The 24962-nt window shown below is 35.8% G+C and overlaps 1 protein-coding gene and 1 non-coding gene across 2 annotated transcripts in view; both read right to left on the bottom strand.

Annotated features, from left to right (window-relative positions):
* Nucleotides 1–24962, bottom strand: part of GPC5 (glypican 5) — a 1490288-nt gene that overhangs the window by 357482 nt on the left and 1107844 nt on the right. The window lies entirely within an intron of this gene.
* Nucleotides 3–74, bottom strand: TRNAC-ACA. The gene has a single exon. It is a non-coding gene; the product is annotated as a tRNA-Cys (tRNA).

Here is a 24962-nt window from a genome sequence, read left to right as displayed (position 1 = left end):
TCTTCCCAAACCAGGGATCGAACCTGGGTCTCCCGCATTGTAGGCAGGTTCTCTACCAGCTGAGTTACCAGGGAAGTCTGGTAAATCTGATTTTAGGGTGAAAAAATGACAAACTTCTCATTCTTTTGATTGTACATGGAGGTGTGAGATGTGTATAAATATATATACTGACATTTTTATTGCTAAAATAGTGAATATTTTATTGTTAGATCTATTAAAAACAAATTACTGGGATATTTTTTCATCTTATAAAATTCTCAACAGGTTCTAGAATCATATAATAGCATATATATATATTAAATTGCATTGTTTTTGTTTTAGTAATTTATTATAATTGCTAATTATTAAGCAATTTAAAAGCTACTATTTAATAGACAGTAATAAAAAGCCATACATAGATCATCACACTCAATTTCCCACAACATGCAGAACATTAAATGCCATTATTGACATCTTGTAGGTGTGGAAACTAATGCTCATAAAGGTGACGTAAGTGGCTCAAGTTCGAAGGGCAAATTAGTACTGGAAATTCCAGTTGTTCTTGAATCCAATCTGACTGATATTTATTACCTTAATCACAATATTACAGTGACAATGCTATTGTTAACTATCTTATGTTATATTTTAATATTGAAGTTCCCCACAAGCTTGTGACAGTTAAGTAGTTTTATTTATTTTTTTTTTTAATTTTTTTATTAGTTGGAGGCTAATTACTTCACAACATTTCAGTGGGTTTTGTCATACATTGATATGAATCAGCCATAGATTTACACTTATTCCCCATCCCGATCCCCCCTCCCACCTCCCTCTTCACCCGACTCCTCTGGGTCTTCCCAGTGCACCAGGCCCGAGCACTTGTCTCATGCATCCCACCTGGGCTGGTGATCTGTTTCACCATAGATAGTATACATGCTGTTCTTTTGAAACATCCCACCCTCACATTCTCCCACAGAGTTCAAAAGTCTGTTCTGTATTTCTGTGTCTCTTTTTCTGTTTTGCATATAGGGTTATCATTACCATCTTTCTAAATTCCATATATATGTGTTAGTATGCTGTAATGTTCTTTATCTTTCTGGCTTACTTCACTCTGTATAATGGGCTCCAGTTTCATCCATCTCATTAGGACTGATTCAAATGAATTCTTTTTGACAGCTGAGTAATATTCCATGGTGTATATGTACCACAGCTTCCTTATCCATTCATCTGCTGATGGGCATCTAGGTTGCTTCCATGTCCTGGCTATTATAAACAGTGCTGCAATGAACATTGGGGTGCACGTGTCTCTTTCAGATCTGGTTTCCTCAGTGTGTATGCCCAAAAGTGGGATTGCTGGGTCATATGGCAGTTCTATTTCCAGTAGTTAAGTAGTTTTAAATGATACCACTGGCATATGAGAGTCTCATATCCCAAAAGGGCACAATGCTATCATTTTGCTTAGATCTCCGAATTTTGTTAAAAATCACCTGTACTTCCAACAAATGTGCATTTCCTTGCTAGTTATATGAAATATTTTACTGTAATAACATCTCATAAGTACTTCAAAACTTAGACGAAAAGTAGAAGATTATACTGAATAATAGAGAGATGAAATATATAACATTAACACCAAATTTTGTTTCATATTAGTTTTGATCATGTGTGTGTATGTGCGTGCTTAAGTCATTCAGTGGTGTCCAACTCTTTGCGACTCCATAGTGTGCAACCCCGTATACTGTGTCCCACCAGGCTCCTCTGTCCATGGGATTCTCTAGGCAAGAAAACTACAGTGGGTAGCCATTCCTTTCTCCAGGGGATCTTCCTGACCCAGGGATCAAACCTGAGTCTCCTGCATTGCAGGCAGATTCTCTGCCATCTGAGCCACCAGGGAAGCTCTCATAACACAATTTTGTAATTGTGAGAAAAAATATTCTTAATTATGTTTAAGTGTTGGTTTCCTTTTAATAGAGCATAGTGACTTAGAACTGTGGTGCTGGAGAAGACTCTTGAGAGCCCCTTGGACTGCAAGGAGATCCAACCAGTCCATCCTAAAGGAGATCAGTCCTGGGTGTTCACTGGAAGGACTGATGCTGAAGCTGAAACTCCAATACTTTGGCCACCTGATGCAAAGAGCTGACTCATTGGAAAAGACCCTACTGCTGGGAAAGACTGAAGATGGGAGAAGAAGGGGACGACAGAGGATGAGATGGTTGGATGGCATCACTGACTCAATGGACAAGAGTGTGAGTAAACTCTGGGAGTTGGTGATGGACAGGAGGCCTGGCGTGCTGCAGTCCATGGGATCGCAAAGAGTCGGACATGACTGAGCAACTGAACTGAACTGAGTGACTTGGAAGTCTGTTTTTAAGTTTGGTTTATTTTGTTCATTAGTTTAATAACCATCATAACTGAGAGAGTGGTCTTACAAAAATATTAATTCAAGTGAAATGACTGAATTATAGACTATAGTGAATATTGATATGATGATGTAAAAGCCTTTGTTGAAATATGGCTTATTGATTTTCATCTTCTTTGATGTAGTTTTTCTACAAATGAATAATATAAAACTCACTGTAGTGCTTATTTGGAAGATCTAGAAATCCCTGATGCTCAAATAATTTAGAAAACTTTGTTTCCACGTATTTGAACCATGGATATCTGATTTTTTTCTATTTACAAAATCATACTGATTTTGGTTTCAATATCAAATACCTGAATACTAATGAAAACTTTCCTAAATTCTACTTAGCAAGAATTATATACTAAAAGGAGATTTTTGTCAACATTGATCAAATGGCATTTTTGCTATAAAGGGATAAATAAAGTATGTTTATATTCTGAAATGTTAAGCTAGCTAGCATATCTTATTGATATCACAGAAAATGTCAGCTGATTTGAAATATCTGTCATTTTATTTGAAGTGTTATCTTTATCAACCCTATAGTGTTCCTTGCCAGAAGGCAGTGAGTAAATATTTGGATATAAAAGAGTTTCTTGAAAACTCCAAGTTTTATTGCAAACTATTGTTCAATTTCTTTTCTATTTTGAAAAAGCTCTTGTTTTAATAAAATTAACTGCATCGATGATATCCTGTAATACTTTATGCACTTCTGGTTTCAACCTCTTGTCACAATCACATGCCAATGAATGATGTGATGGATGAGACTCACTTTTATACTGCGCCTCTCAAATTTTCATCAGTGATTACATTTGCATTGTTTTCCCATAAAACATTACTTTTACAAAGGAAGCCATTTATTTTTCGAAAAACGCATCTTCTCTGTTATGCTTCCTTTATTGGTTCAGGAAAAAAATGTGCATATATTATAACACCAAGAAATAGAATTTAGCAAATATCATAAGCTGTGATGTGTTAGAAACATCTGGTACTTTATCAGCCTTACAGAACACCTCCCAGAGTGAAAAACTTGTCCTAATACTTGTTTCTTTTTTCACAGCATATTCTTTTTATCTTGCAACACTATTTGCTGACAAAGGAATTCACTTCAGCCATTTTTGCTCTAGTAGGAAGAGATTTTTACTTGTAAGATCCCAAGTGATTTAGCAGGTCTACAAACTTGCATTTCTTTGATTTTATTTAAAAAAAATTGAAGTTAAAAACTACCTTTAAAAGCTAAGACCCAATAATATAGACTTAAATGTATTTTATGCCAAAATTAATTTCCAGATCACAAATTAGGTAATCCGTGCTATATGGGTTATCTGTCTTATGTAGATCTAGAATAATCTTTCCCCAGGCTGCATCTTTTTTAAAAAGGTAAGTAATTCACTTTGCAGAAGAAAATATTTTAGCTCTGTTTTGAACCTTAAAAGAGAAAAGAGTACCCGTGAGTCTGCTGTACTGTCCCATATTTGGCCCACAAAATTAAATACCAGGCAAGGCTCACAGGGACCCTTAGCTAACAGAGAAGTCCTACCATGAAATTAATAGTTGCATTGAAAGCACAATATACAATTTTATAGTGATAGTTCATTAGAATCTAATGCTTCTTGTATGCTTTAAGTACTTCTTGTCTGATTTTTATCTTCACAGAATTTTTTGAACGGTTAGTGATTACTAGTTTTTTAAGTTAAAATTTGTATTTGAAAAATTCTTGCTGATGACTTCGGTTTCTAAAATCACTGAATCATAGAGTCTCCTTGGTTTGCAAGTGTGTTGTTGCATGGTTTTCTCAATACTGTACCCAACAAAATAACAATTGTCTCCGTGCCTACAGCTATCAGGGGCTTCCCTGGCAGCCCTAGAGAAAGTAAAAATCTGCCTGCAATGCAGAAGACCCAGGTTCAATCCCTGGGTCAGGAAGATCCCCTGGAGAAAGGAATGGCAACCCACTCCAGTATTCCTGACTGGAGAATTCCATGGGCAGAGGAGCCTTGTGGGCTACAGTCCATGGGGTCACAAAAAGTTGGACATGACTGAGCAATTAACACACACACACACACACACACAAGGGTATTCAAAAGATCCTAGTCTCAGAAGAAAGAGACCAGAATATTAAGCCATGTTGTATTGTTAGCTGCAGGTACACAGGTCAAAAGCAAAAACACTACCGTGTCAAGCATCTATTTCAGTTTGAAACTTCATGTCACTTTTTTGCTGAGCTTTGGTGTTCTGTCATGGATTAAGAACAAAAGCCTTGAAACTAGACAGGGAGAAACTACATTTGGATCTATGCCATTGTTAATCTTCCAAGTATAATTAATATTTGGAATACTTCCTTGGACTCTCAAAGGTCCTTGCTCTCCATTTTCCAAATTCAGTTATTTTTGCCTATCAACCATTAGATTATGAATTCATTTTTTGAGAGTAAGGCTTATACATTCATATATTCATTGCCAGTTCTAAGCCTAGTAGCATCTAACACAAAAGAAACACTTGATAAATATTTTGGTATTATGCAAATTAAAATAAATTCCTGGCATGTTTCTATAAAGATATTATCTCTTTATTCTCTTCGCTTTTTTACCTGATCACTGTTTTTCCAGGTTATTTTGTACGTTTACCCTCCATATTCGTCAGTTTCCTCTAACCCTTTCCATTTCTGCTTACTGACTTTTCAGCATACACCTTCCTTTTTTTCCCTTCATTTTTCTGTGAATTCAGCTCATCATGATGAGTGAGGGAATCTTGATAATCACTGGGATGGCTGGGATATTTGGTTACTATAGCTGTAGTTTTTGGTTTGCTATTACAGAGAAGAGTCATGCATTTCTGCAATATGCCACTTGGATTCTTTGTTGGAGAAAAATGAATGGCTTGTACAGTCTACTGGTCTTAGTAGGTAATTTTGTCCTTATTCCATTCAAAGTACTCCTGAACTTAAGGCATCTTCACCCAACTTTAGCCAATTTTCTCCCCACCACACACACCCGCACCAAAGCTTCTGACTCCTTTTTCCTGGAGGCTATGTAGCCCTAGATAATGAGCAGGCTCTAGATTGACACCTGGAGACCTGTATCCCAGCATGTCATGACTAACTGTGTGGTCCAAGGCATGTTCCTTACCTTCTGTGCCTCCACTTATTCATCTGTGCAATAGGGATGATATAGTGTGTGTTCAGTCATGTCTGACTCTTTATGACCCCATGGACTGTAGCCTGCCAGGCTCCTCTGTCCATGGGGTTTCCTAGCCTAGAATACTGGAGTACATTGCTATTTCCTCCTCCAGGCGATCTTCTCAACCCAGGAATCAATCCTGAGTCTGTTTCATCTCCTGCATCAGCAGGCAGATTCTTTACCACTGAGCCACCCAGGAAGCCTAGGGATAATACAATACTCATGTCATATTTTACTGAGTCTGATATGAGATATAAGGCACATACAATAATGCATTGCACTAAGGTAAGCATAAAATAAATGGTAGTTCCATTTTTTTTTTTTTTCCTTTACATCCCATTCCTTCAAGATTGCTTATCTGGGCTTGAATCTGGAACTCAAGATAAAGTTTCCTGATCTAAGTTTCTCCAAATCTTTCTGATAGATATTCACTATTCTGTTGACTAGCCCATCCAGCAATTTTGCTGATGGCATTCTCAAAGCCTGTCTCCTCCTTCCCAATCTTCAGATCTGGGAATTATATCCCTAACATAATAACATAAAGAGCATGTTTGAAAGAACCACTGTTAAATAATGTGGGTTTTACATCAGAGGAGATGTTGATAGGTGACAGATAAATGGCAGAAAAAATAATAAGAGGTATGATTCTTGCTACGACCTTTAGCATCGCTCCCTTTTTTTTTTCCTGATTATTATATTCTAAGTAAATTACTATGAATAAGTAGTTAATACATGTCTAAAGTACACTTCTCTAAATAAACTCTTATTGAAATCCTCCTAGCATGAATTAACAAAAAATAAAAAGAAATACATATCTTAATAAAATAAGAAAAACTATAAAAAAAAGTCTTCAGTTATTAACTAGAACAGTAAAAAATGTGGGCTTCTCTGGTATCTCAAATGGTAAACAATCTGCCTGCAATGCAGGAGACCCAGATTTAATCCGTGGGTTGGGAAGATACCCTGGAGAATGAAATGGAAACCCACTCTAATACTCCTGCCTGGGGAATGCCACAGACAGAGATTTCAATTTTGAATTGCACATTCTCCCATGTTTAGCTGTAGTGGAGGTGATGGAATTCCAGCTGAGCTATTTCAAATCCTGAAAGATGATGCTGTGAAAATGATGCACTCAATATGCCAGCAAATTTGGAAAACTCAGCAGTGGCCACAGGACTGGAAAAGATCAGTTTCATTCCAATCCCAAAGAAAGGCAATGCCAAAGAATGCTCAAACTACCACACAATTGCACTCATCTCACACACAAGTAACTGCTACTGCTGCTAAGTCACTTCAGTTGTGTCCGACTCTATGCGACCCCATCCCTGGGATTCTCCAGGCAAGAACACTGGAGTGGGTTGCCATTTCCTTCTCCAATGCATAAAAGTGAAAAGTGAAAGTGAAGTCACTCAGTCATCTCTGACTCTTCGCGACCCCATGCACTGCAGCCTACCAGGCTCCTCCGTCCATGGATTTTCCAGGTAAGAGTACTGGAGTGGGGTGCCATTGCCTTCTCCCACACACACTAGTAAAGTAATGCTCAAAATTCTCCAAACCAGGCTTCAGCAACACGTGAACCATGAACTTCCAGATGTTCAAGCTGGTTTGAGGAAAGGCAGAGGAACCAGAGATCAAATTGACAACATCCGCTGGATCATCAAAAAAGCAAGAGAGTTCCAGAAAAACATCTATTTCTGCTGTATTGACTATGCCAAAGCCTTTGACTGTGTGGATCACAATAAACTGTAAAACTCTGAAAGAGATGGGAATACCAGACCACCTGACCTGCCTCTTGAGAAACCTATATGCAGCTAAGGAAGCAACAGTTAGAACTGGACATGGAACAACAGACTGGTTCCAAATAAGAAAAGGAGTATGTCAAGGCTGTATATTGTCACCCTACTTGTTTAACTTATATGCAGAGTACATCATGAGAAACACTGGGCTGGAAGAAGCACAAGCTGGAACAAGATTGCCGGGAGAAATATCAATAACCTCAGATATGCAGATGACACCACCCTTATGGCAGAAAGTGAAGAGGAACTAAAGAGCCTCTTGATAAAGTGAAAGAGAAGAGTGAAAAAGTTGGCTTAAAGCTCAACATTCAGATAACTAAGATCATGGCATCTGGTCCCATCACCTCATGGGAAATAGATGGGGAAACAGTGGAAGCAGTGTCAGACTTTATTTTTTGGGGCTCCAAAATCACTGCAGATGGTGACTAGAGCCATTAAATTAAAACATGCTTCCTCCTTAGAAGGAAAGTTATGATCAACCTAGACAGCATATTAAAAAGCAGAGACATTACTTTGCCAACAAAGGTCCGTCTGGTCAAGGAAGGCTATGGTTTTTCCAGTGGTCATGTATGGTTGTGAGAGTTGGACTGTGAAGAAAGCTGAGCACTGAAGAACTGATGCTTTTGAACTGTGGTGTTGGAGAAGACTCTTGAGAGTCCCTTGGACTGCAAGGAGATCCAACCAGTCCATCCTAAAGGAGATCAGTCCTGGGTGTTCATTGGAAGGACTGATGCTGAAGCTGAAACTCCAATACTCTGACCACCTCATGCGAAGAGTTGACTCACTGGAAAAGACCCTGATGCTGGGAGGGATTGGCGGCAGGAGGAGAAGGGGACGACAGAGGATGAGATGGTTGGATGGCATCACCAACTTGATGGACATGAGTTTGAGTAAACTCCGGGAGTTGGTGATGGACAGGGAGGCCTGGCGTGCTGCGATTCATGCGGTCTCAAGAGTCAGGCACAACTGAGCGACTGAACTGAATTGAACTGAACTGAAAGGGTTATTTCCAGAAGGTCTGGAAATTAAAGGAGCTCTCTTCCTGTTGATCTGCACTGTAGGAAAGCGAGCCCTGCTGACTGCCTCAGTCCTCAGAGAAGAGCTCAGGGACTCAGCGGTGGAAAGCCTACTCTGCCTGTCCCTCTGAATCTAGCAGAGTCTTCTTCCTGGGGACCATTTCATGACACATCTCCATGACGCTGCTGCTCAGGTGTGGCGCCCCACATCTGTGTGGGAACCAGCTGCCAAGATGCAAGACCAGGGCTCTCAGCCAGCAACTCAGTCACAGCCTCTTTACCCCTTGCTGGCCTTGTTCAATTCATGCACAAAGACCTGAAGACTTAAGAACAGGGATGAGGACTGTAGCTCATTGTATTACCAGTGAACAGAAACAAAATGAACCTTTCAGAGCCAGAAGCGGTAAAGCCAATTGGCTCAATGCCACAGAAAACTGATTCTGAGTGTGTTAATTGAGCATAAATTAATGTGAATGCAGTAATGATCCATGTGAATTTTTGATGACTGATGATATCATTCATCTCCAAAGCGTGAAGAGGAGCCACCCCCCTTCTCTTCTAAAAAAGCATTGAAAATGCAGAAGAGCTCACGGCATATTACAGAGGGGAAATGAAAAAGAAGAAGCAGGGGAGAATAACATATCAACATCTGGAATATTAAAATCCAGAAGATAGCTTCCTCCAAAAGACTTCCCTATCTATTGGCATCTGTACACAGTTAATTCTCAGAGATATTTCTTTCTGTGTTAATTAAGATGTCTTTTATTTATTGAAATTTTTACAGATAGCTATCTTGGAAAATGTACTTATTGCTTTGGGTTTTTCATTTAAAAATGCATTTAGAGTGGCTCGTCTTTCTGTTATTTCTCCCAACTTGTCACTAAAGTATTCATGGTGACTTGCAAAGAGGAAAATGCATATATTTTCACAAAACAAAATAGGGGGAAAAAACCCATCTAGAACCCAATGATTAAGAAATCGTGTGGACAGAATAGTGGAGACCTTTCAATGAAATATAAGGTGAATGGGTAGGATTGAGCAAAATTATCGAAAGCTCATTAGTACACGCCTTAGTACTGAAAGTAGGACAAGCCTGCTGGTCTTAAAGAAGGTCAGGAGCTATTCTACTCCTTTCCTACTGACGGATTCTAGGTCAGACATCCAAGGTACAAACCAACCAGGAATGAGGGCTCCCAGAACTTGACTACAGTAATACTCACTTTGAGACTCAGATGCCCACTTCTCTGTCACTATATAACAAGCAGAATGTGGTGGGAGGTAAAGTGACCACAGAGAAAGTCCTGCAGGAGACGGTGGAATTGGGAAGGGGTGGGGAAACACACAGGCTGTGAATCGTAGTTCTCCCTTCTTCCATTGTTGGAAAATATCAAAGGATTCATCAGAGAGAGGAGACAATCATAACTCAGACAATTATAACAATTATAACAAAATGACTTTTTAGAGAATTTGCATTTCTTTAAGTAAAAAGGAAAACAAAACAAAGAAAAAAAAAAAACACATAGGGCTTGGGAACAAAAGTAACACAGGATAATATGAAAGGGAATACAATTTCTAAAAATATTCCCAGAAATTATATAGCTTGGGATAAGATGGTATCATAAGCAACAGAAAATATCTTAAAACATTTGCATTTTTCCTACAGTTTGTGGCAGAGTTATTTGGAGCAACATGAATGGACTTAGAAATTGTCATATGGAGTAAAGAAAGTCAGTTAGAGAAAGACAAGAATCATAAGATATTGCTTACATGTGGGATTTTAAAAAGGTTACTAATGAACTTATCTACAAAGCAGAAACAGAGTTACAGATATAAAAAGCAAATTTATGATTACCAGAGGGTAAGCTGGGGAGGGATAAACTAGGAAATTGAGATTGACATTTACACACTGCTAAAGGTAAAAATAGATAATAAGGACCTATCCGATAGCATAGAGAACTTGATTCACTACAGAAATCTGTAATAATCTATATGGGAATAAAATCTAAAAAAGAGTGGATAAATGGGTATGTATAACTGATTTACTATGTTGTACATCAGAAAAAAATACAACACTGTAAGTCAACTGTACTCCAATAAAAATTAACTTTAAAATGTGTTATTTCATGAAGAGCACACCCTTTAAAAAGATCTCAAAAAAAAAAATTAAAAAAAAGATCTCAATCTAGAACTTACTTACAGCTTTAATGAAAAAACAAACTAATTAATTTTAAATTAATTAAATTAAAATCATAAACTGGTAAGAACAATGTATTTCATTGTCCAGAAAAGCCCACACATTTACAACTCAAACTTCACTTCCCCCACCACACCACAGTTGCTAGAGGAATGAATGAGGGCTCCGACCAGATGAACACCTTAAAACTAATGCTAAGAAGCCATAGATCGATAGGGTCTGATACTGGGGATGCTGCCAGCTGTCACCCTGACTTATGTCTCACTCCCTAGTTGAGAAGAATGAATTTGCATTGGCCATTTTTTGTGGAAATTCTGTCTGTGCCACTGATCTTTCCAAGACATAGAAACCAGAGTCACACAAGTCCATTAAGGTAACATAGAGGCAGATTCAGTAACATTGTTTCCTGCAAACAGTTTCCTGAAACCAGCAAGGGAGCATGTATCTCACGAGTTCAGTGACACAAGACTGGAAATTCTGAGACTTATGTCATCTGTAATTGTGACAGACCACAATGCAAGTCAACATATAATACACCCCTAAAGAGAGAGCAATCCACTCCAGTACTCTTGCCTGAGGAATCCCTTGGACAGAGGAGCCTGGTGGGCTACAGTCCATGGGGTCGCAGAGTTGGACACAACTGAGAGACCAACCCCCCTCCCCCCCCCGCCCCCGCCACCAACACACACACACAGAGCAAGGTGGCTCTCTAAAGCCATTCGTTTGTACCCAGCACCACAATTTTACTCCTCTCTACACTCTCTACATAACAGGTCCTCTTTAAGGGCCTTTCTTTAATCTTAGGAAACACACTTCATTTTTTCCAGTATTGTTATCTGCTCAAAGTCTCAATATACATAAATTGATCTCACACTTAATTCTAGGCAATACAGTAACAGGTTAGTATGGAACGGATATTCCCAAGAAAGCATTTTAAGACAAAATTTGCCTCTACCACATTCTCAACCACTCCCTTTAACTCACGCCTTTTATTCTGGCTTCTTGGAAGAGGTTGTGAGGATTTTTTTTAAATAAAAGCAAAACAAAAATTTGAAAATGATTTCAGAATATATCATTAAAAATCACAGCAGCATAAAGCAGGAAAAAGGAAAAGGAAAGTTTCACTTTAAAATCATTTTTAAGGCAATAAGTATAAGGAAAGATATGTCAGAAAAGGATACTGTCAATTATACTTCAAAAATTGTATTAGTTTCTTTTAAATAATGGATTAAATTGGTATTCTCTATTTAAATCATTTATAACACAATATAAACATTGCATTATTCCCTATTTATATGTGTAACATATTTCTATTATTTATGCCCAAGATAACATGGGCACTTAAAATCATTTATATATTCTGCTAGCATTCTACTGTTCAGAGTATGTTTAGTGTGCACCATGTTCTTCATCATTGAACATGGAGGTTAGGGATGCTGACTTACTAAGCACCTATAATTTCATCAGCCACACACATCCACAGTTCCTCTGTATCTGTAGCTACTCTACCAACTGCAGATCTTGTAGTATTCACCTTTCGGAAAAAAAATGAATAAATGGATACTAGCAGTTCAAACCCCTATTGTTCTAGGGTCAAATGCATATCAATTAGCAAAATGTGACATATCAAATGTGCTAATTTAGGCCTCTGTATTTACTAAGCATTGATTTCATTTGCTATCGGACTGGGGAAAGTTATCTATTGCTAGAGTCATTTCTCACTGTCTCCTGTACTAAAGAGTTCAGTGAGCCATGAAGAAACACATGGGTTGGTTTTGCTTCCTGTTTTCCTCAATATATAGAGATGTAGGTGTTTTTGTTTGTTTGATTTGCAGCACCTGTGAAATTCTAGAAATATATCTCCCTGAAGTTTATTTCTTACTTCCTTGGCTGCCGTACCACCATACTGTTCACTTTGATCTTTAAAGGGAGAATTCCAAATGTCATTTATCTCCTTTGTCTCCCATTGCATCTTTATTTATGGTTTCATTGTTAAAACATTTACAGTGTCTACTCTATGTGAGACACTATGGTAGGTGTGGAAGAAACAAAGCAATTAAAAAAAGAGACGAGAACATGCAAAAAAAAAAAAAAAAAAAGAAGAAGAAGAAGAGATGTGCTAGTGAGACAAGAAACATGCCAAGAGGTGATGGTGAGTGTAGGAAAATGAGATAGCACAGATGGGAAATTAACCTTTCCTGGGGCAGAGCAGAGATTAAGTTAGCAAACTTAATAAACACTGTGTGTGTTCTGACTGTTCCACCAATCAGTTGTTTTCCCATATCTTTCCCCTGCCCATCTCCCTCTCTCTGTGTTCAAGTGAAAGGAATGGTCAAATGATCTCACATCTCTCACTTTAATCAAAAGCAAGAAAAGATCCAGCTTAGTGAGGAAGGCATGTAGAAGGCTAAAATAGACTGCAAGTGAGGCTCTGATGTCTAATAGTCAGCTGTGTTGTGAAGAAAAAGGAAATTCTTGAAGGAAATTAAAAGTTCTATTCCAATGAACACAAGGATAAGAAAGCAAAACAGCCTAACTGTAGATATGGAGGAAATCTTAGTGGTCTACATAGAAGATCAAACAAACCACAACATTCCTTTAAGCCAAAGCAAAAGTGAAAGTTGCTTAGTCATGTCCAACTCTTTGTGACCCCATGTACTATACAGTCCATGGAGTTCTCCAGGCCAGAATACTGGAGTGGATAGCCATTCTCTTCTCCAGGGGATCTTCCCAACCTAGGGATTGCACCCAGGTCTCCTGCATTGCAGGCAGATTCTTTACCAGCTGAGCCTAACCCAAATTAAGGCCCTAATTCTTTTCAATTCTATGAAGGCTCATAGAGGAGAGGAAGCTATAAGAGAAAAGTTTTCAGCCAGTAGAGGCTGTATCATGAGATTTAAGGAAAGCAGCAAATGCTGATGCAGAAGTTACATCAAATTATTTAGAAGATTCAGCTAAGATTAATTAATGAAGGTGGCTACACTAAATAACACATTTTCAATGTAGACAAACCAGCCTTATATGAGAAGGAGATGTCACCTATGACTTTCACAGCTAGATATAAGTCAATGCTTGACCTCAAAGCATGAAAGGACAGGCTGTCTCTCTTGTTAGGGGCTATGGTAGCTGGCGACTTGAAGTTGAAATCAACGTTTACTTACCATTTCTAAAATGCTGGGGCCCTTCAGGATTATGCTACATCTACTCTTCCTGTGCCGTATCAATGGAACAATCAGTCCAAGATGTGGACAACATATCTGTTAACAACATGATTTACTGAATATTTTAAGCCCACTGTTGAGACCTACTGCTTAAGGAAAAGATTTCTTTCAAAATATTACTATTCTTTGACAATGTTCCTGGTCACTCATGAGCTCTGATGAAGATAAACAATGTGATTAATATTGTTTTCATGCCTGCTAACACAAATATGTTCTGTAGCCCATGGATCAAAGAGTAATTTAAAATAATGGAATACTGTAGCGGGTAGCCATTCCCTTCTCCAGGGAATCTTCCCAACCCAGGGATCTAACCCAGGTCTCCTGCATTGCAGACAGATTCTTTACCTTCTGAGCCACCGGGGAAACACAATATAAAATCACATGACATTATTAAAGAAATACATTTCATACAGCTCATAGCTGTCATAAATGGTGTTCCTTCTGATGGGTCAGAGCAAAGTTAATTGAAAACCTTCTAGAAAGTATTCATGGTTTTTGATGCCATCAACATTTGTGGCTCATGGGAAGAGGTCAAAATATCAACATTAATAAGAATTTGCAAGAAGTTGATTCCAACCCTCACAGATGACTTTGAGGGATTCAAAACATCCGTGAAGGGAGTAATTGAAGATGACTGTGAAACAGAAAAAGAACTAGAACTGCAAGTAGAGCCTGATCATGTGAGTGAACTGCTGCAGTCTCATGAAAAGCCTTCCACAGACGAGGAATTGCTTCTTATACATGAGTGAAAAAAGTGGTTTCTTGAGCTGGACTTTACTCCTGGTAAAGATACTATGAAGATTGTTGAAATGACAATGAAGGATTTAGAATATGACATAAACTTAGCTGATAAAGCAGCAGAAGGGTTTGAGAGGACTGACCCCAACTTCGAAAGAAGTTCTACTATGGGTAAAGTGTTATCAAACAGCATGCCACGCTAGAGAGAAATCATTCATGAAAGGAAAAGTAAATTGATACAGCAAATTTCATTGTTGTCTTACGTCAAGAAATTGCCACCCTAATCTTCAGCAACCAACCCACTGCCATTAACACTGAGGCAAGACCTTCCAGCAGAATATAAAAGATTACTAAAATTTCTGAAGGCTCAGATGACGGTTACCAATTTTTAGTAGCAAATTGTTTAAGTAAGCCATGCACATTTTGGGGGCATAATACTATTACACACTTAATAGACTACTGTATAGTGTAAACATCAATTTTATATGCACTAGGAAACCAAAAATTTCCTTGTGAGCTGCTTAAACTTAGCTTCATAATGAAATTCCAGCTCCTCTATTTACTGTGTGTCCTTGAGCAAGTTACTCTGTTTCCTTACATGAGAAATGAGATTACTCACTTCATCTGTTTATTATAAAAATTTAATTAGATAAACTCTGTGAAACTCTTAGTATAGTACCTGAAACATAATACATTTTTACTTTCCTTGTATCAATAGCTTTAAGAGTGCTTGTCCATGACCCTTATCAGTGTAACCAGTTTGAGGACAAGAAATAAGACAATTTATTTTAATCTTCATTATCTACCATGATGTTCTTAATATGGTTGGGTGATTAATAAACAAATGTTTATTTATTGTGCTGAATATTAAAACAGCACTTCCTTTCAGTAATAGGTCCACTCAATATACATGAAATGGTTTCACCGATTTCAAATACATAGATAACTTTTTCAGATAGAAAAATTAAAAACTTAAGAAGGTAAGCCATTAAATATATAAAGGCTTCTCTCAATTACTGAAAATTTTCACTTGCATATGATATATTTTATTTCTAAGAACCTGCAAAGCTATTTCCACTTAATGCTAAATAAGAGTATCTCAACATTTTTGTTCACTCAAAATAATGTGCCTGTTATAACATTTTCAATTCTCAATGGAATAACTTGTAAATAACTTTGCTTTGTTTTCAGAAATTCTGCTAACATCATAGCAGAGATGCTATAGGTAGAGTGGGTGCGAGTTTATTCAGTGTTATCTAAACTGGTTATGAAAACAATTGTCTAGTCTTATGTGAGAAGGGATTTCATCTATTCTGCCAGCTTTTGTAAATAACACATTTTCAAATCCTTCACATACTACAGAATGAAAAAAAAAAGTCTCATGGAGGATATTTTAAAGAAAGAACCGAAGGCAAGAAATGTTGAATTCATTCATGCATGCATACATTTTTATATTTATAATCAAACACTTCTTGAATGTCTGTAAGTATTGCTGGCAATGTTGAAAAAGTAAAAAAATATGAGTTAGTAAGTGAAAATTTCCCCTTGGTACTATTTAGTTTGGTAAGTAGACAAAATTTAAATACAATGAAGTAATAAAATAGAGGCAAATTCAAGAGCTGTGAGGACAGTGGTGAATGGGCTGATAGATAAGGTAGTCAATCTATCACGTGAGGAATAGAGAATAATTAGGACAGATATGATAAAGGAAATAATTTTTTACTTGCTTTTAAAAGATGCAATATATTTATACAATGAAATACTAATCTACCATGGAGGAAGAACGAAATAATGCCAATTGCAGCAATAAGGATGGACCTAGAGATTATCATACTAAGTGAAGTAAGTTAAAAAAAATAAAGACAAATACCATACGGTATCACTCTGTGTGGAATCTAAAAAAAAAAAAAATGATACGAAAGAACTTATATACAAAATAGAAACAGGCCTACAGGCATAGAAAACAAACTCATGGTTTCCAAAGGGGAAGGAGGGGAGGAATAAACTGGGAGTTTGGGATTAACACATATATACTACTATGCGTGAAGCAGATCACCACCAAGGACCTACTGGAAAGCACAGGGAACTATACTCAATATTTTGTAATAACCTATAAGGGAAAAGAACATAAAAAATATATATATATATATGTATATATATATATTTACTTATATAACAGAGTCACCTTGCTGTAAACCTAAAACTAACACAACTTTGTAAATCAATTATATTTTAATTAAAAAAAGAATGTCTTCCCAGTGCACCGAGAGGGAGGTGGGAGAGGGGATCGGGATGGGGAATACATGTAAATCCATGGCTGATTCATGTCAATGTATGACAAAAACCACTACAATATTGTAAAGTAATTAACCTCCAACTAATAAAAATAAATAAAAAAATAAAAAAGAATGCAAACATTGGGGTAATTAGTGGGGAAAAGCATGAAGACATGAACATTTGCATTTAGGAAACTGCATATTTGGAGCTGCCAAGAAATTGAAGAGAAACTAAGTTGCAGACATGATTAGAGGCAAATAAAAAAAATCTTCAATGCAATGGCCAATAGATATGTGGATATTCTAGGATTCCAATGGGATTCCTGATTCTCAAAATTTTAATCAATTCTGACATAGGTTAGAGTAATAAAGTGAAGAATCACACTCTTCTGATCCTCAAAGTGTAAACCAAAGGTAGAAGACTCCAGAGGAATTATTCAGAAGACTTGACACACAGAAGTGATGCCAAAGTTCCCTTCAAGAATGTTATAGATTTGAAGGACCATAAAAGAGAGAGCAAGGGAGGGCGAGAAGGGGGACTAGAAGGAAGAAGAAGAAGAAAGCAGGTAGGAGCTGTATTCTCTGAAATTTACTCTGAGCCATCAAACAAGAGTTGCAGGTGGTAAGTTAGGTCAACTAAGAGTTACATTTAAACTATATTTTGGAGATCCTCAAGAATTTATTTGGGGAAAAAATGCCTAAGTTTGGTTTTACTTTTCTTGAAAAAGATGTAGAGCTTTCTTTGTATTATCTTGTCATCAACAGCTATTTTTTTAGTGTACTTCATGTAAGCTTTTTTTTTCTAAAATGATCTCAGAATTTGTCTTATTTTGATCAAAATTTTATCTTGAAATTTTAATTTTGGAAATAAAAATAGTGTCCTATTTTTTTCTTAAAGCTTGTTATTTTCTCACATGTAATTTTGGAAAATGAGTGTGTGTGTCTATGATTTAACTTTTTTTCAGAGAAAACCCTTACTTTGCACTTTCATGTAGATTTTTTTCCAAGTATTTTGCCAGTTCTGGTATATAAAATAAAATTTAAATGTTTATATTAACATAAAATTATCCTTTGTGGCTACAGTCCTATGAATTTACTCTTATGCAAATACACATGTAACCACCAATCAAATAAAGGATACAGAACTTAACATTACTTCTGATTCAAAACCTCTTATTTTGTCCCTTTGTTTTCTCACCATATTCCATCCTTATACCATGTCAATCATGATGTTTTCCACAAATAAATTTTCAACATTTTAGGGATATTCATAGAAACACGAAGACTGTAACTTTTTGATAAGGCTTTTAAGATTCATTCAACATTCTGTGTGCCCAAAAAGGAGCTCTTACAAGTTCCTAATTGCTTAGTAGGCTTCTAAAATATCAGTGTACCATAGTTTGCTTATTCATTCAACCACTGAGGTATATTCAGGTTGTTTCCAGATTTGACCATTATTAATAGATCTGCTACAAACATTCATGTATGAGCTTTTGTGTGAACCTGAGTTTTTAGTTTTCTGGGGTAAGCAGCAAAGAGTGAGATTGTTGGGCTTATGGTAAGTTGATATTAATATTAAACATTAAAAAACTACCAAAACTCTCTTCTAGAGTGGTTGTACATACTGCATCCCCTCAAGCAATGTGTGAGAATTCTTGTTGCTCCTTATCCTCATCAGCACTCAGTATTATTAATTTTTAAAGTTTGCCCATTCTAATAGGTGTGTAGTAATATTTCATGATTTTTATATTTTCTTAATGGTTTTGATTTTGAATATCTTTTCATATGTTTATTTGACTTCCAAATGTCTCCATTGGTATAGCATCTATTCAAATCATTTGCCCTATTAAATTTGATTTTCACTGTTGTATTTTGAGATTTCTTTATATATTCTGGATACAAATCCTTTATCAGACATGGTTTGAAAATACTTTTGCTCTTTCTATGGTCTATCTTTAACAGAGCAAATGTTTTTAATTTTGATGGAGTCTTACTTTTTCTTTTTCTTTTTTTTTTCCTTTTATAGACTTGCTTTAGGTGGGAGGTCTAAGAAGTCTAAACTCCAGGTCATGAAGATTTCTTTCCAATTTTTCTTCTAAAATTGCTAAAGTTTTTTGTTTTATCTGTAGATCTGCAATCACATCTGAGCTAAGTTTTAAGATGCAGACTTTACCTCATTGTTTATTTTTCTTTGGATGTGGATAACCAAATGTACCAAAACTATTTGTTGAAAGGCCTAACTTTTCTTCGTTGAACTGCCCTTGTATCTTGTCAGAAAAAAAAAAAAAAAACCAACCCTATATGAGTGGGTCTACTCCCTGGATTATCCTCTCTGTTCCATTGATCTATATGTCCATCCCTTTGACAATACTATACCATCTTGATTATTATACCTTTATAGTATTTTTGAAATAAAAAATCCAAGTTTCTTATTTTGTTATTCTTCAAATTGTTTTGGTTATTCACAACTTTTGTGTCTCTTATATTCATTTTGGAAACAACCTATCTATATGAAGAAAAAATCCTGCTGATATTTTGATTGGATTTACATTAAATATAGACATAATTTTGTTTTGAATTGATATCATTTCTATGTTGAGCATTTAAATCCATGAATGTGTTATGTCTTCATTTAAGTCTTCCTTGATTTCTTTTGACACTGTTTTATATTTCCCAATATTGTTATTGTATCTTTTGTATGCTAAAGTCCACGGGGTTGCAAAGAGTTGAACAGGACTGAGTGACTGAACAACAACTATATAGAAATGTAACCACTATTGTTTGTTGAATTTGTATCCTACCATCTTGGTAATATCTCTTATTAATTCTTATTAATTATAGGATTATTTTTGGAGATTCTTTAGGGTTTTCTATATAGAATGTCATATATGTAAATAAAAATTACTCTTAAATGTTTCTTAGAATTTTCCAGAAATAATGGGGACCAGGATGATTTAATTTGCAGAAAAAAAATATTAACTATAGACTCAATAGTCATTTGGCTATGGAGGATATTTATTTTGGGTATATGTGGATTGTGGTTTTGAGAAGTTAATATATTTCATACAATTTGTCAAAATGGTACAAGTACAGCTTGTTGAGGTATTTTTATACTGTCTTTTTTATTATTTCTAGGATCTGTTGGTATATGCTATCTTTGATCTTGATGGTGTGTGTCTTCTATCTTTCCCAGTCCTACTCAAAGTTTACCGTTTTTTGACCATTTCAAACAACAGCTCTTTAATACATATTTTCTTTAATGTTTTTCTGTTTTCATTTTTTTAAGGAAATTCTGCTCTTAACTTTCTTACTCTCTTACTTTTGCTTGCTGTAGAGTTATTTCCCTCTTCTTGTTTCAAGTTCCTTAAAATGGAAGCTTAAATTTTTTTTTTAATGAAAGTCCTTTTTTCCTTTTCTCATTTAATCACTTATCATTTAATGCTACAAGTTTCTTTCTAAGAACTGCTTTAGTTGCAGAGCATGCATTTTGATATGCTGAAATTTCATTTTCACTTATTTCAAATATATTCTAATTTTCCTTGAAAGTTCTTCCTTGACTTCTGGATTGTTTAGAAGTGTTTTCTAAATGTCTAAATATTTGGAAAATTGAATTTTTTCTGTTATTTATTTTTAACTCAATTCCATTATGATCACAATATACTACACATGATTTCAATTTTTTAATATTTGTTGAAGTTTTATTAATCAGGATATGGGCTATTTTGGTGAATGTTCCATGTGTATTCAGAAAGATTGTATATATTGCTATAGTTGGGTGGAGGGTTCTATAAATATCAGTTTGAACCAATTGGTTGATAATGCAGTTTAGTTCTTCTATATTCTTGTCCACTTTTGTACTATTTTTTCAATTACTGTATTATCAATTACTGAAAAAAGAGTGAAGTCCCTGTAATTGTGGATTTGTCTGTCTTTGCAATTGTGTTAGTGGTTTGCGTTTATGGTTATTTTGAAACTCTGTTATCCTCAAATATGTATTTGAGGTTGTTTCATCTTCATATATAATGGCCCCCCTTAATCTCTGGTCATTTCCCATACTTTGAAGTTCACGTGTCTAAATAATATAGCTACTCCAGCAGTCTTCTGTTTTGTGTGTGCGTATGTGGCTTTTTCCCTTTCCTTTACATATAATCTACTTATATCATTATATTTGAAGTGAATTTCTTATAGATAGTGTACCTATCTTTTATATTTTTAATTCATTCTGATAATCATTGTATTTAATTGGTGTGTTTAGACCTTATACATTTAAAGTACTTACTGGATATTTGGAGGTCAATCATTTCATCATTCATTTTCTGATAGTTTCCTTTGCTTTTCACCATTTCTTTCATTTTTTTTCTGCCTGAAAGATACTTGATCATCTTTTGAATTCTATTTAAATTTATCTATTGTGCTTTTGGATATTTCTCATTGTAAAGCACAGGGGTGACAGTTGCTACAGAGATTATAGTACAAATACTTAAATTTTCACAGTCTACTTAGGTTTAAAATTTCAATTAGACTGTAGAAACCTTATGAATATGAAAGTTTTTTACCCTCCCTTTGTGATATAGTTACCTTAAATGACTCATACATTGAGAACCACATCAGATGTCATATTTTTTGCTTTCAATTGTGAGATGTTAAAGAATCAGAAATCAATCATATTTGCCCAAATATTTATCATTTCTGTTGCTCTTCCTTCACTTCTGATGTTCCTTTTGGTATAATTTCCTTTCTTTAGTAGTTCTTTTAAGGCAATTCTGATAGTACACAGATCTCTCATTATTTTTCCTTTATCTAAGAATCGCTTTACTTCACAAATATTCCTAGAAATATCTATGGATTGATTTAGAATTTGGGAGAGATAGTTCTTTTATTTAGCATTTTTCCTGTTTGTTATAATTTCTGATAAGAAATCTATAGACATTCATACAATTGTTTTTCTCTGGATGATTTAAATAATTTTCTTTTATCTCCTTAGTTTTCAGCTCTTTGATTATATACGTCTAAGTACAAATTTCTTTGAGTTTATCTTTTTGAGGGTATTCTGAGTTTCTTGAATCTGTAGCTTTATATCTTTCTTGTATTTGGGAAGCTCAAATGTTTTCTCCTGCTCCTAACGGTTTTGCTTCTCATTCTGGGATAATAATGACACAAATGGTAGATGTTAGAAATTACTCCAAAGATCTGTCAACATCTATTCAGTTTTTTCAATCTTTGTTCTCTCTGTAGTTTATCTTGCATACTTTCTATTTATCTGTGTTACTAACTCTTCTGCAATTTCTATTCTGCATGGATTCCAGTCAGTGGTTTTTTCCTAGTGCTAAATGATCTACTTATTTCTTCTTTATATTTTTCAGTTATTTGCTGATATTTTCTATCTTTCCCCTTCTTACTTGAATATTCACATTTGTCAGAATATTTTTATAGTAGCTCTTTAAACTGTGGTTCTTGATATTGTGTCACATCAATGTCATCATCTTTTGACTATTCACATATGAGTTGATGTTTTCCTTGTTACCTATATCCTGGGTAATTTTCAATTTTATCCTGGGGATATTGAATATTACTAATGAGAATCTGGGTCATATATCCAGCTTATGAAGGATCATTTAATTTCTGGAACTAGAAGTCAACTCATTTGGAGTTAAGTCACTGGATTTGACCAGCCTTCTGTGACTTGCGGATTGAATGCCAATTCCATTTTCAAACTCTTTACAATGCTATTCAAATGTGTCTTACCTGTGCACCACTCAGTTAAGTCTAGAAATGGGGTCATTGTTTTTAACAAAATTCCATTCTCAATGTCTTCAGTGTATAGTATAGCAGGAGATAAACTTATCTGAATGTAATCCTAGGGATTCATTTTAAAAAAATGAGTTAGTTTTCATGAGTAGCTCTCTCTGTATGATCTCCCCAGTACTTTCCAGTTCTCTCGTGATCCCTTTCTGTTTGTTTTACTAACCAGAAAAAAAGCTTGGGATTTGTTTCTTTCATTCTGGAGTTCTTTTTGTGAATTGTACTCATGTCTAAGGCATGTGGTGGGAGGAGCAGTGAAGCTTGACCTTACCCTCTTGAGACCACAATTACACACACACACACACACAAAAACACAATTATTTCAATCAAGAGGTGAAGGTGTCCCTCTAGATTTTAGTTGACTGTAGACCCTTCCTGCTATGACTGCTGCTACCAAAAAACCATTTTCTTCCTCCTGAATTCTAAACTAGAGAGCTTTCCTGGGGTTCCCTATGTGCTTGCTGACACCCACTTCCATGTTTCAGTATATCTTGAGTCTAGGTCAGAGGATACTGGAGGAAACTCACCACCAGTTCAGTGATATTTTGAATTCTGGTCTTCTTCTCCAATCTACCTGCCATTATCTTCTTTTGAGTCCTCAAAGTGCTTCTCTGTGCACACAGTAAGGTTTAATAGCTTATTATACTTTATCTAAAGCTAGAAATCCTGGATTGATGATTTTGAATTCATGGTAAAAATGGAGTCAAAGCCGTGATTCTATTTTAAGTGAAGAAAAATGTGGCTGGTGTAATTGTGTAACAAGAAGATTTAAGTGATCAGACCAGAGTATTTTCTTGCTGAGTAAACCAGGGTATCAACGTACATGTGTGGCATTATACAAATATAACTTTTTTCTACTTTAATATTTGTTCCAGTATTATATACTTTTGTAGCTAGTATCTGTGAGAGTTATAAAATGAATTAATGCATTCCCATTGATTCATTTTTAAAAAAATATATAATCGCCCTCATGTCTCTCCATCTCTTCCTGCCCTACCATTTTGACTAGATATTTTGACAGCTGTCAATACCATGTATGAAAATACTTCCAATATTATCTTGTCAATTGATTCTATTTATCCAAGCCGAAAGAATTATTTATTCATTGTGCAGGGCAAAAAAAGAACAACAGATTGATTTTTCACAGTAATTTTCATGTTTCTTTTCTGAGATCACTCCTCAGAACAAACAGTTTTGCTCAAAATATATGTGCTGTTGCCAATAACATTTGGGAGAAGCTTCATCCTGTCAGAGAAATTCCTGTTATGTTACCCACTGTCAACCCAGTTTTATTATTGTTTGAACACTGGAGCCGCCTAATGTAACTACTTTTGAACACTGTTACTTTTATGAAAAAACCAGTCCCTTGATGTTCACCTCATCTGTGTGTCCTTATCCTTACATCCAAACTTTTGCTTTCTACATTAGGAACATTCCAGAATTATCGCTATTTTGTCTCCTGTACCCAAACATAACATTGCAGTTTTTAGGAAGGATTGGGAGGAGAGTTCCCTGGTTACTTTCAGCGTTCTGTCTAGCAGGCAATCTTTTATTGCCATATGCAGGGAAAGAGAAAAAGGTTAACAGCTAGCCTCCGGGAAGTCTTACAATGTGGTATATGCTTTTTTGTTCCTTTCTTTGTAATATTAAGACAGGGAATTGTTAGGAATGTACCTATTCTAAGCGGGGTGGAGCAGGGGAAGCAAGGGAGGGAGGAGAGAGGGAAGGAATGAGAATGAATGAATGAGTGAGAATATCTGACTGATCAAGACCAGGTCAAACCTGTATAGATGAGAAAATACACATAACAGGTCTGACTAACTAGGTATAGAACATGAAAAGATTTCAACCTGGTTACATACTCAACCACTTTCTAAAGTATGTTGTAAGTCAGAATGAATGGGATGTCAGGAGAGTCAAGAGATCAACGGGAGCTCTGTTCTCTTGGTAAGGATGCTGTATGCTTCCTGTCCTGAATTTCTCTTCAACGTGGTAAACTCGGTGCTGGCTAAAACCTATTAAGTTCTGTCAGTTTGATCCTCAAACTAAACCCAAGATTATTGCTGCTAATAACACAGAATAGCTATTTAAGCAGTTTTATTTTCACAGCTAAGTTCCTCGTTTAATTTTGTTTTTCATAGAGATATGCAGAACAAGAGGATGAGCTGTTTATTATTTCGTTTCTAATTTACCTGGGAATTATGTTTGGTTTTGAGAAAACCCTATTGAATAACACACAGTATATATTTGTCAATACTTCCACGTTGTGTTCTTCTCAATATGGAAAAACAGAGCAAGTTATCATCAAAATGAGTTTTGCCTGAAACTCAGTAGTCATGGAAATGGATGTGTTGTGGGTCTCATTT

The sequence above is a fragment of the Cervus elaphus genome, chromosome 30 (assembly GCF_910594005.1).
Source record: "Cervus elaphus chromosome 30, mCerEla1.1, whole genome shotgun sequence".
Lineage (NCBI taxonomy): Eukaryota > Metazoa > Chordata > Mammalia > Artiodactyla > Cervidae > Cervus > Cervus elaphus.
Note: the sequence above shows the minus strand (reverse complement) of the source record. Positions and strands in the feature narration are given on the sequence as shown.